Below are 13,514 nucleotides of genomic sequence, written 5' to 3' on the forward strand. Positions count from 1 at the left end.
TTTTGGTAGATTGATTGTGGGTTCTGCGGGTAGACTGGTGGTGTTGGCGCAATTGGATTGGCGGGAAGGACTCTACAGTTCTCAGCAGTGTGACTAGTACGGCCACATCGGTTACAAAGTCGACACGGGGTTTGGGTTGGGTGGTGAAATCTACAGGTTGGGCAGAAGGGATGGTTTCCTGTGTAAGGTTTCTTAGTTGGTGGGGCAGGGAGTGCTGGATTGGTTAGGGCATAGTTGTGAACTACAGGGGGAGTTGGGTAGGCTGACAGTGGGTTAGGCGCGTAAACTGGAGGTTGATAAATGGGTTGCTGGACAATGGGCGGGTTGGTAAGCGCATAGGCCTTGCGCCTGCGCTTGAGGTTGTTACGGTTTGAGGGTTCAGGTTTGGTTTCTGTTGGTTCAGGGGCAGTCTTGGTGAGTTTGGTCTTTTCTGTTCCCCGCAGGAACAAGGTTCCTGCTCTGACATGGTTGTCGCTGAGCACAGCGGCCAACTCAATAGCGTCAGGGAGGGTTACTGGGTTTCTGGCCCATACAGAATCTTGAATTTCCATGGGGAGACCCCCAAGGAATTTCTCTATGGCTCGGCGGGAGGGGGTAACAAGGTGAGGGACCAGTAAGCTTAGCTCGTGGAAGCGCGTCGCGTACTCGCGCGCTTCACCGCTGTATTGCTTAAGATTCCAAAATTCCTCCTCCAGGCGCTTAACTTCGTTGGGAGGGCAGAATTCTCGCGTAAGAATTTCCTTGAATTCCTCCCATGTCATGCTAGAAGCAGCCTCTGCGCCACGCGCATGAGCTACTCCATTCCACCATGTAAGCGCTCTGGATTCCAGGATACTGGAAGCATATAGGGTTCGTCTGTCTGAGGGGCATTGGGTGTGGAGGAAAGTGTTTTCTATCTTCTCGAGCCATTGGAGCATCGCGGTGGCTCCTTCAAGACCTGTGAACTTTGGAGGGTTACCCGCGTTAAAGGACTTAATGTTATAACTCGAGGTATTGTTTTGGCTCAAGGCTTGGGCTATCGCGGCGGCCATTTCCTGGGAACGTTGCTGTCTACGCATGCGCGAGGCTTCTCTTCTCTGAAATCGGCGAGATAGCGGAGGCATTCTATAAAAATTTTAATTTTAGTTAATATCTTGATTTTAGCGCAAAGTTTTAATCTTATAAAGCTTGGTTTCGCGGAGTCAGTTACTGTCAAAAGTTAAAGTAAAATAAATGACCCTAAATGCAGACTTAATAAAGGTAACAAATTCGAATCAAGAATCGACAATTCATGTATCACCATGACTTTCCGAATTCCCAATTTAAAATATACGAGCAAACGAGTATTGGAGATTGACGATTCATGTATCACCATGACTTTTCAATCCTCAATATAAAATATACAAGAAAATGAGTATTGGAGGTTGACAATTCATGTATCACCATGACTTTTCAAGTCTCCAACCTCAGAACATAATCGTAAATGGAAATTGAAAATCAACTATTCATGTATCACCATGACTTTTCGGATTTTCAAATCCAACAAACGAATATGTAAGTTAAATCAATAAAAATCGAAATTCAACAAAAATCGAAATATCGCGAAATAAAACATAAAATCATATACTGCGCAAGCGCGAGCATATTCATAAATAACGAGTAATTAACAATAAGCGCGCAAACATGAGATTTCTCTCATGCGCGAGAAGGGACTCTTAGGTATTCTAGGCCGTTACGTCTAACCACCTATCCTAAAGTCAACGAGCTCTGATACCAATCTGTAACACCCCGACCAAAGGCGGATTTTACATCGGGGCGCCACATATTGTTTCATTACTCGTGACACTATTGGGTGTCAATATTTAATAAATACATTCATTCGCGCACGCGCAAAGCAAACACAAATAATATAAATCAACATAAATCAATATATTATAAATCATAATATCCGAACAGCAATAACTTGTCTTGATACATTTTAATCTAGGTCAAAAGTAAAGAAAACTTCCTACGTGTCCACAAGCTCCAAAACAGCTACTGCAAACCTGAACATGTGTTAAAATAAACGTCAAACACTTGCGTGTTGGTGAGAAATCAAGTTTAATACAATACATAGATGACAATAAATCTGCGCGCAACATGTGTATGTCTGGGTTTCAACAAGGGTGTAATCAGATCGGGACTAACTCTAAGAGACAAGACTGCCAGTGCTCACAATTGAGCTCACAAACAAGACTAACTGTGCAAGTGTAACAAAAGAGAAAATCATAAACGATAGTTCTCCCGTGTTCATCTAATGGTACCATGCGAACTGCGGAATAGACCGACAAGACGGTTAATGATCCACACATACAAATAAACAGCCAAGTCTACATCCTCAACACATGGGATACTGCGCGACTAAAGTTCATAAACAAGTTTAAGACTCTAAGTTTGTATGAACACATGAACATCCCAAAACATTAAAAGCAAAAAGGGATTAGGTACGAGATTACTCACTTGATAAAGATGCGATGATAGATAAAGCAAGAACCAAACAAGCAAGTTAACCTATAAGTAAAGATTATTGTTTTAACGATCGGTTTTAAGTCTTGATTATAAGTTAGCATAATTGATAAGCAAATTATTATATATATATATATTACCGGAAAAGCAGGGCAGAACAGGGAGGAAGACGGAGGCAAGAGAGGAGGGAGGCGGCTGAAGAACAACGGCAGAGAGCAAAAAGGGAGGAAGAGAATAAGTGTAGTGTGTGAAGTGTTAAGAAAATAGTACTATATATAGGCAAACCCTAGGGGACACAAACCCTAGAAAAGATCTCCAAAAGTAAAAGAAAAGATATCAACAGTAAAAAGTTCTGAAAAGTAAAGATATCAAAAGATATGGTAGCAGGGAAAAAGAGAAAAAGGCTGACAGGATTCAGAAAAAAGGCATGGGAGAGGACAGATAAAGTTACTGGTCAAGCATGGAAAAAGCAGATCTTCAAAGATAATGTCAGTCACTTTATCTGCCAACCAATGGGGTTGGCGCGCATGCTGCGCCGAAAGTAACTTTTCAGACATAAAGCAGATTAGGTCAACGGCTCAAAAGATAAGACAACACAAAAGCAACGGCTAGATTAAACAGAAGAAAACTCAAAGGGTTTAGCGCGAGAAGGCTCGAGCGCGAAGGCAAAAGTGCGCGAGCGCGAAGGCAGACAGAACCAACCTTAACGCGTCGCGGGAAGAATCACATTTCTTAGCGCGCCGCGGGAGGAACTAAAATTCCTAGCGCGCCGCGGGAAGAACTATAATTCTTCGCGCGTCGAGGGATGAACTACGATTCTTAGCGCGCTGCGAGAAGAACTACAAATCCTTAGCGCGTCGCGGGAAGAACTACCGTTCTTAGCGCGCTGCGAGAAGAATTACAATTCTTAGCGCGCTGCGAGAAGAGTTCGTCTCGCGAATCGCTGTACAGGTGGTCTTCACGCAGGATTCCTTGTAAGGGAGTCTGGCGCGTGGAGCTGCGCAGACAACCTTAGGCGGGAAGGAACAAAGGACAAGCAAAGAGTTAGAAGAAAAAGAGGGAAACAAGGCGTAAGGGCGGGACGGCGACAAGAGGGAAAAGAAGGCGGAAAGAGAGAAGGAGAGGGACGGGACGGCGGAAAGAAAGAGAGAGAAAGAGGCGGGAAGGAAAATATATATATTATTATTAAAAATAAAGTATAAGTATAAATAAATACTAAATCATAAAAGAAAGAGATCGGGTCAGAGAAACGGGTACCTGGGTCGGATCGGGGCAGATGTTACAGTATGTGTGTGTATAGTGGACGGCAGCCAAGGGAGCAAGGGAGGGAGGGGCCGATCGGACTTGTGGGGTTAATAATAATGAGTTAGGGTTGATTGTTAAGGATATATTTATAAACATACAAGTTACACTCAAGTCCCTATACTTTCAATTGTTGTTTTTCTAACTTAACTAACTAGTTTACATCTTGAGTTAATGTTCATAACCATGTTATCATGTAACACATAAGTCTAACACATAATTATCACATAATTACTGTTTTGACGTTTTTCGTTTATTCATCAATCGTTTGCGTCAACTCGTTTGCGTTTCGGTGCAAATCCCGAAAGACTACACATGTAGTAAGTGTTAAGCGTCATTTAAACCCTAGTTTAAATGTAATGAAGTGTGCGTTATAGATTTAGTGATCTTAAGTTTGAATTGACGGAGTTGAGTTAACGAAGTTAACCTGAAATTGACGATTGTCACAAGTTCACAATTCAGTTTTAACGGTTTCTAAGTTAAACAGTGAGCTAAACCGTTGGTTTGATTTTTTTTTCATTGAAAACGAAAACTAAAGCGTCAAAAATTTAAACTGAATCGTTACTAATGGTTTGGTTTCACGCATTGAGTTTCAATAATAAGTTTACAGTCCTGCCCGGTTTTATATGGCCTATTTTTGGTATAAACCGTAAACCGAACTGTTTTATATGGTTTGAACATTCAGAAACCAGCTAATCAAAAGTGGCGATTGGTTAAAACGTTTTCAAGATTTCAAACGAACTTTGAACATCCGTAATTGTTACATGATTACTAGGATTTTGGTTTCCCGCAGCATTTAATGCTTATTTTACAATCAACAATGCATTAAAATTTGGAAATCTAGGGGCAATATTGTATTTTGTCATATGATCTATATGGTTAAGTGGTTAACAATTTGGTTTCAAAAATAACAACAATAGTGTTCCTTAACTTTAACCATTTTTTGGTTAATTTGTAATATAGTTACACATTTACCCCTTATTTATATCAACTACCCCATGACTTTTTAACGAACATAAATTTTTCACACGTTAAATTTTTTATAGAAAAAAAATACATCATAAAAACGAGTATTTTATTCTCTTTAATTTGATTATGGTATTGCTATACTTTTTAATTTTAAAAAACTAACATGTTACGAAATTACGAGTTAGGACCGGCAACGGGTCAGATAGGTGGGATATTTAAGCTCTGCTTCTTGATTTTCGCTATCTATTGCACGAGTTTAGGCAACTGGTACGCGGATGACATTGTGTGATGCACTTACTGTCGCGTTGTACGCATACTGTCATTGGGTTACAGTCGTTCCGTTGCAAGGTTATGCACTTGTTGATACCGATTACGTGTTTGATGATGTGTTTGCGTACATAACCGCAACATCGTGCGGGCACTCACCTAGTTAATACATAAAAGGGTTTGTGGTACAGATTATTCTCCAATTTTATTCTATCATGACGTGAACATCATATTTTATTATGAAAGAATTCTTTAAGAAATCATATTAACATTTAAATTATATATGATATAACGTTTGATATATTAAAGTTATATCAACTGGTTTCGGCTCAAAAACTACCAATATATATTTAGCACTCTCTATAACACCAATATTCATATTAGAAACCACAAGTTTGTATTATTTTTTAGATCATTGTAAAATAAAGTTTTGCAATTTTAATTACTAAATACTAATAAAATCTTCAACACCGAATCTTTTTATTTATGGAATTTTTGTTTCCAAATATTCTTACCGATTCTAAAATATTAAATTTTTGTATGGGAAAGCACTTCATGTGATCTAATAAATCAAAGTAATTAAATAAGGTATATATTTCAATTATCACAGCTTGCTGACAACTCCTTGCTCTCCAAACAATGTTTCAATTCTTTTCTTTCCTATAAATACCAAATAACACCACCCTGTTCCTCTTCATTCATAACCTAAAACCCTTAAATTCCCATTAGCGTGCACGTACACACACACGGTCAGTCACATATAAAAGTTACAATCAAATCAACCATGGGTTATTTAGATCATGTCTCGGATTTGTGTTCTGTGACAAGTACAAGAAAAGGAAAACGAAAAAATTTGGAGGTATTTTATTTTCCCTTGTTAATATTTGTTTTCTTGATTTTATTTATGTATTTAAAAATTTGTTAAAGCTGAGTTTGTGTGTGCATGTTTCAGACAGTTGAGATCAAGGTGAAGATGGACTGTGATGGCTGTGAAAGGAAGGTCAAGAATGCTGTTTCTTCTTTATCAGGTTATATTTTATTATCTTTCAATCTCTACATAATATATATAAGCATTATGACATGCTTATGCTTTTATTAATTTAACCATGCAAATTGTTAAACAAGACTTTCATAATCTACTGCTCATGTTATTATGTTACTCAAATATATACCATGATTAAAATTTGATCATTAACTAAAGGGTATATAAGATGTTTATAAGAACCGTTTAGAAACGAAAAACTGTTCGAACCCAAACAAGTAATTGGCCGATTTGGAAAATATATGATTCAGTTTTGACAGATAGCCTTACGGTTTAATTTATGGTTTAGACCTTGAAACCGACTATGCATCTACGGCAAACAGTCAGTTTATCAAATCCTGTACTTTTTTAAAAAACTTTTTAAGAATATTCATATTTACGCATTTGAGAAAAATCTAGTAATAATAAAAGTTTGTATAATTAAAACCGTAAAAACTGTCGGTTCAGCCTAATACTCAACCATGCCGGTTTAGTTTGTCGTTTTTTGAAACCGTAGTTAGTCCTAGAAGGCTAGAACTATTTAAGAAAATATTTCAGAAATTTTAAATTTTATTTGCATGATCTTTTTAGCATGAACTCATACTAATTGATGTAATCATCCTCTTATTTTTTTTAAACCTTAGGTACCAAGTGTAATGGCTCGAATATTCAAATATAATATTTTAAGTAACTTAAAAATTATTATATTTCATCTTGTCTTAAAACGTCTCTTTAACATTTTAATCACCTTGACCATCGTATTGACCATGGGTTCTTTTTGATATTACGTAGGCGTGAGATCGGTGGATGTAAACCGTAAACAAAGCCGAGTAATGGTGAAGGGTTACGTCAAGCCAAAAAAGGTCTTAAAGAAGGTTCAAAGTACCAGAAAAGAAAGAAAGCTGAAATGTGGCCATATGTGCCTTACAATCTTACTTATTATCCTTACGCTCCTCAAGCCTATGACAAAAAGGCCCCTTCGGGCTATGTTAAGAACGTCCCTCAAGCGTTTCATACTCCTAATTCCCCCACCGAGAGGTTTGACAACCTTTTCAGTGACGAAAATCCTAACGCGTGTTCAATTATGTGAATGATGTCAGTGTTACAAATTTTGAGTTGGAACGGTTTTGCTTATGGTATAAGTTTAATTATGTTTTCATGTACTTTTCGTAGTTAGTTCTTGGCTTACTAGTTTGAAATCTTGGTGTGTGATATTGATGTAAGATTGTGAGTAGACCTTTTATTTATGTTATGCATGTTATTATAATATTTAAATGGAATATCATCAAAATATCGTATTACTTTCTTTAATACTATGCATGCTCTTATAATATTTAAATGGAAGTTTATTGTTTAACTTTAATTGTTTTCTTATATTTATTAGGAAACTTAGAAGTAAACAAAAACATGTAATTTTTAGGAACCAGAACCGGGAATGATCAACAAAAGTCAAAAACCAGGTTGGGTAAAAACCGGTTTCGGATATGGTCAAGTTTGCTGAGTTTTTATCTTGTTTCGAGTCGGGTTAAACAGAAATTTCGGTCTCACATTGATTTTTTTGGTCATCCATATTTTTAGAAGCTCAAAAACCGAATTTCATGTTTCTAACCCAAACCGAACCAGACCTATATCCATGCACCCCTAGTGGTTGGGAAAACGACCGGAATTGTAGGGTATGAGGCATTGAATTTGATGATAAAGGCTAGGGTGAGTGTTGGTTTAAGAGTTTCTCAAAAAGTTGTCATTTTTATCCAAATAGGTGAAAAGATATATTGAAGTGTCCCTGACTTAACGTTAAAAAATAAACGAGGTTAACGATTTAAGTGAAATAGATAATAATTGGGAAATATGAAGGATTCAATTCAGTTTGCTCTTTATATTATGTATGTCTTTATGACCATAAAAACTTACATATAGATATAAATTAAATAAATTGCATTTACCGGCCTTGCTGCGAGTTTGTTACACGTCAATCTATAATAGTTATAAAGTATACCATCTAAATTGATATTATGTTGTTCAAGATGTTGATATTATTGAGTTGTCCTAATTAGCAACATGTCACCCACAATTAACACCTACCATATCAAAAAGTCAAAGCTCTAATTAAATAGTTAAATGTGTTATATATAAGGCCAATAAAAAAATATAAATAAAAACACCTATGTCGAATCTTGAAGTTTATATATGCTAGAATCCATAATTAAACAATGCGGTCAAATCCAGATTAGAAAAAGACGAATAGGAGATTATGGGGATGTACATTTAAATTTGAACACGACACAAACTTAACGCTTGTTTATAAATTTAGGTTTAGTTTAAAAATATTTGGATTGAACTTTGAATAAGTTAAGCTAAACATGTTGGAAATCAGAAACGGAAATTGAACAATAATAATATCAACACAATATAATCATGAAAAACATTTGGAAGATTAGTAATTGTTTGCGTGCTATTTTGATTAAAATTCGTGTTTATGGATGACTATATTGTAATTATGTGTTCTTGATATCCAACATTTTGTATAAATATTGAACTGTCCACGTTATATAAGTTTTAGTGAATGAAATACAAATGTAAACTGTATTTTGAGGGATCAATCTATGAACTACCGCATAAAATATTGTATTATACGATTCTGATAGCATTGACTTAAAGTTAGTTTTATGCTCTAGACATTTATTAGGTACGTATTTACTTTATGCATGCCACTACTATATTACTTGGACTAATAATGTGTTCATACTCAATTTAGTGGGTGATCAGTAAAAAAAAGACAGACCGAACTGAAATCATAAATAACCAAAAACCGATTCGTTTGTATATTCAAAAAACCAATGACTTTGGTGTTGGTTTCTTCTAATAATCGAATCAAACCATCGAATCAAACCATGCTCAATCCTAATACTCATAACACTATTTGGAGAGTAAATTCTAAAGAAGATTGTAGATATTTGTCATTCTTTGGTGAGAAATATGTTGATTTGGTTCTTTGAAAATAGTCCAGGGCCGGGTGGTTGACGGGCCTGGCCCGACACCCCGATAGGCCCAGTTTTTTTAATATTAATTATATATTTTTTTTTGAAAAAAAATGTGTTAATATTTAAAACCAATTAATCAACTCATATAAGTCCCAAATGTTTTTCGTATTCGACTCAAAAAATTTGGAAAATTGGATTTAAATAATCCCTCCTTTAATGGATTGGCTAATAATAATCCCACCTCCGGTATTTCCCACTGGCAGTCCAAACTTTTCAAGGTTTTTTGTTTTATGATCCCCCGTTAAAAATAATTAACGGGGTTAAGTTTTTGCTGATGTGACGAGTGACATGGCTTTTTCAATATCCTACATGACTTTTCCCTTTATATCCCCCCCCCCTCCGATTACTTACGTGTAATACTCACCATTTAAACCCCAAAATTAACTATTGAGCCCTAATTAGCTATTGAATTCGATTGAATCCTCACCCACGACAAGTGTCCAACCCGATCTCGTTATACATGCAAACGACCATATTAAATCAATTAAACGTAGCCTCATAGTCCTTGTTCCATCGCTAAGAAAACCCCGTAACAAATTGGATTATGTTCATCCGCGCAACGTGTTCTTGTTGAACTTCTGTCCATCAGCAATTTATTCTAATTAACCATTCAATTAACGTTGTTTAAGGTAATTATTTGTATGTTTCGGGTCGCCTTGATTTGTTATACAAGAACCCTAACCTTAATTGATCAAACATATAGCGTTTTATCAGATTGAATTTCTAGGGTTCTTGCATAATTTGGGTTATCTGGTCTGCAGTTTATAACTTATCAGTATTGATGTTTAGTAATATGAAACTTTAATAAATTATTTTAAAATCTCGATTCCAGTCAATCTCAAAAATAATTAGGGTTCAATAGATAATTTTGGGGGTTAAATGGGTGAGTATTACACGTAAGTAATCGGAGGGGGGGGGGGAATATAAAGGGAAAAGCCATGTAGGATATTGAAAAAGACGTGTCACTCGCCACATCAGCAAAAACTTAACCCCGTTAATTATTTTTAACGGGGATCATAAAACAAAAAACCTTGAAAAGGTGGGACTGCTAGCGGAAAATACCGGAGGTGGGATTATTATTGGTCAATCTATTAAAGGTGGGATTATTTAAATCCAATTTTCTCAAAAAATTTTAACGATTCTCAGAGACGGCCCTGCAATAGCCGATAATTAAGTCTCAATTATACGTGGATGGATTATCTTTCTTCTTTTTTAGAACATGCTTCAAGATATGTGGTGGGCAAGCCCAACCATCAATTTTAAGATGAACAACTCTAGATAAATCCACTACCACATGAACACATCTTAATGTTTTGTCTTGTCATTCAATTAATAATCCGTGCCACTTCAATTCTAAGGTCGGGCACCCATCAAAGGTGACTATTTGAACCCACCATGCGTAACACAACCCTATATTTGAGGAACACAATGGTCGTATTTTTTGTTGGTATACATTCTATAATCAATGAGAACATAAAGGAAAAGAATAATCGACACGAGAGTGAGTGAAAACTCTTGGTCTTGTCAGTTATGCATGTGTGCAATGATGCGTGTCACAATGCTCTCCATCCATTTGTATATATGTTATTATACGTTTGTTGTGCTTAGAGGTGCATAAACTGGGTATTTTTATGAACTGGGTAAGAACCGGTTTCCAAGTATGGTTAAGAAAAGTCAAAACCGGGCCGGGTTGGAACTAGAGGTGTACAAAACCAGTTTTAATCCCAAATCGAACCGGTTTGGTCAACTGCTGGTCAAAACCGGTTTGACTCAAACCGGTTCGGTTTATAAACCGATTTAGAAGCAAGATAGGTCGGCCTGGTCACGTCGGTTCGGTCTGGTTTATAAACCGGTTATCCTCAAGCCGGTTCGGTTTTAACCGGTTTGGTAGATATTAAGTGGAACCGGTTCTGAAACTGGGGGGTTGGGTCGATTTGGGAACCGGTTTGGGTGAAACCGGTTTATCTTGTACACCTCTAGTAGGACCTGGTTTTGGGTATAGTTAGCTATTTGGCCGGGTTTTCCGGGTTTTAAGTCAGGTGGGGTCAGGTTTTGACCGGGTAAAGGTAGAACCGGTTTCTACGGGTCGAGGTCGGGTAAAGGTCTTTGGAGAAACCCAATACCAGGTTGTACCCGCGGGTCGGATATGGGTAGGAACCGGTTTCTGGTCGGGTCCAGAACCGGGTATTTTGTGCACCTCTAGTTGTGCGTACATAATGTTGAGAATGTCGAGCATCGAGATTTGTGAATTCCAAACGCTGTGTATAAACCTATACGCGACGTATAAAGGGCAATAATGTATGATTGTCTAAGAGGTCCCAAAATTCTCTTTCCCAAGATACTGATCTTTTACCCAAAAGAAAATAAAGTAAAAGAATGTTTACATTTTATGGAATTAAAGTTTTGGTATAAAAATATAAAATGAAGCTATAATTTTCCCTTGATTACAAAGTGGTTGATAAGTCTATAACCTAAACAAACATATATGTCAATAATGTTAAAAGACTGTTTATCAAAGTTAAATTATTGCAACTAAAACCACAAAGTCAGCATGGCATTGATGATTGAATAAGTGGCACAAGTCGCTTTCTATTTTAGTCACTTTGCATTGTTTGCAAGTTATCATTCTGACTTGTATACAGAGCTTTTTACATCTTTTGAATCTATAACTATTATATTATTTATTATGTCATTCGTATTTGTAAAACATTTAATATCAATCAAGCATTAGGATGATAAAGGGTTTCAAGGAAAAAGAATCATAAGTGTTGCCACTTTAGTACTTTACAACATTTGTAAGTTGTAACTATAAGTCTATAAGTCGTTTAAGAAAGAGTCGGCGGGGAGCTGATCCAAAATGCGAACCCAGTTTTGGGGCCCAATGTACAGGCCCAAAAAATACACGAAAAACCTACAGCCCACGAAGATGAAATACACCTCACTCAAAAATTATTATTATTATTTTGGAACGGCAAATTTCGTGTGTTTGGTCACCGCACTCCCCAATTTTGGAGAGTCCCTAAGCCTACTTTTTTCAGATTATGTTGTCTTAACCCGAGTCACGCTGACTTCAGAGTAGTTTGGGCGTGCCCTCGGAGAACCATATGGTCGGCTGGCTCTTGAGAATCAAAATATTTACACACTTGTATACATATGAAAATATTATATACTTGTACAAAATATTGTGGTATAAATTAATTATAATATTTCTTCATTCCTCATTATTTGTTAAACATAATAGGTTGCTTTTATTTACTAGTAAAAACGTTTTATACTCTACATTGAGGTATGAAGATAATTGGGTTAAGTTTTTAGGTTTGTATCTAGTAAACCCCTTTAAGTCCAACTCATATCATCCTTCGTCGACTTGCCTTGACAATCCTGACAGATTTTGTTGCTTCTTTTGTATAAGTTGGATATTATGGTACCCCTAAAAATGGTTTTTACCTACAAGGCCAAGAGGTCTAAGGCGTTATACCGGACCTATATGGCATGGATGTTACTGCATCAACTCTTGATGATCTGACCAATACTACGACAAATGGCTCGAATGTTACTATGTCAGCTTTTACTATGTGGATGGATGTTACTATGTCGGATGTTGCATGTCCTAAAGCTTAACTCTAATGGAAAGGATCGAGTAAGAAAGAAAATGTACAAAAGAAACGACTTTAAAAGTATGCATGTCTGTGTGTGTGTGGACCTCAAAAAAAGTGAAGAACTGCAGAATTCTTCATTTTACATGTAAAAAATACCAAAAAATATTCATTTTTAATGCAAAAACACATTTTAAAAGGGAGAAAATTTACAAAATTAATTTGTGTGTGTGTGTGTATGCGTTATCAGACCACCGCTAACCACATGGTAGATAACAAGATTAATTTTCATACCCACTTAGCATGATCAAGTTAATTCAAACAAACACAATGTCATGAACATAAGCACCATAAGAATAAAGCAAATGTACAAAGGAAATGGTGATGTATGATGTAGCCACTCACATCAATTAAGAGTATATGCATCGTCCGACCGCCACTAATCACGCCGTAAATAACAAGGTAACCTTGGCATCAACATAACGAACCAAGTAATTAATTATAACTAAAAGAATGTCATGAACGTCTCAGAAAGACTTACTAAGGTATTTATCGAAACCACATGTTTAGTTAAATTACATAGAAGATAACACATACAAGAAAATTATATAAATTCCAATAATGTATCGATTACTATTCAACGTCTCTATTTCCAAATCACTGACAATTTAAAATATTTTAAACCGACACCAGATTCACTTAAGATTTAAGAAAGTCAAACTATGCCAACCAATAACCATGAGTCTTGGTGGTCGATGGTGGTGGTCAGCACGTGATTCGGGCGTGCATATCCCTCAACGGCCATATTTCAGAATATGTGTTACTGTCACATGT

At 36.5% G+C, this 13,514-nt stretch overlaps 1 pseudogene across 1 annotated transcript; it reads left to right on the forward strand.

The window, feature by feature from the left end:
• Positions 1-5,791: 5,791 nt before the first annotated feature.
• LOC143590557 (heavy metal-associated isoprenylated plant protein 22-like) lies at positions 5,792-7,316 on the forward strand (annotated as a pseudogene). The gene is made up of 3 exons (XR_013145487.1): positions 5,792-5,881; positions 5,975-6,050; positions 6,836-7,316. The product of XR_013145487.1 is annotated as a heavy metal-associated isoprenylated plant protein 22-like (transcript).
• Positions 7,317-13,514: the final 6,198 nt, after the last annotated feature.

The sequence above is a fragment of the Bidens hawaiensis genome, unplaced genomic scaffold (assembly GCF_021521415.1).
Source record: "Bidens hawaiensis isolate Kalapana, Puna unplaced genomic scaffold, B.hawaiensis_p1.1 tig00038657_1, whole genome shotgun sequence".
Lineage (NCBI taxonomy): Eukaryota > Viridiplantae > Streptophyta > Magnoliopsida > Asterales > Asteraceae > Bidens > Bidens hawaiensis.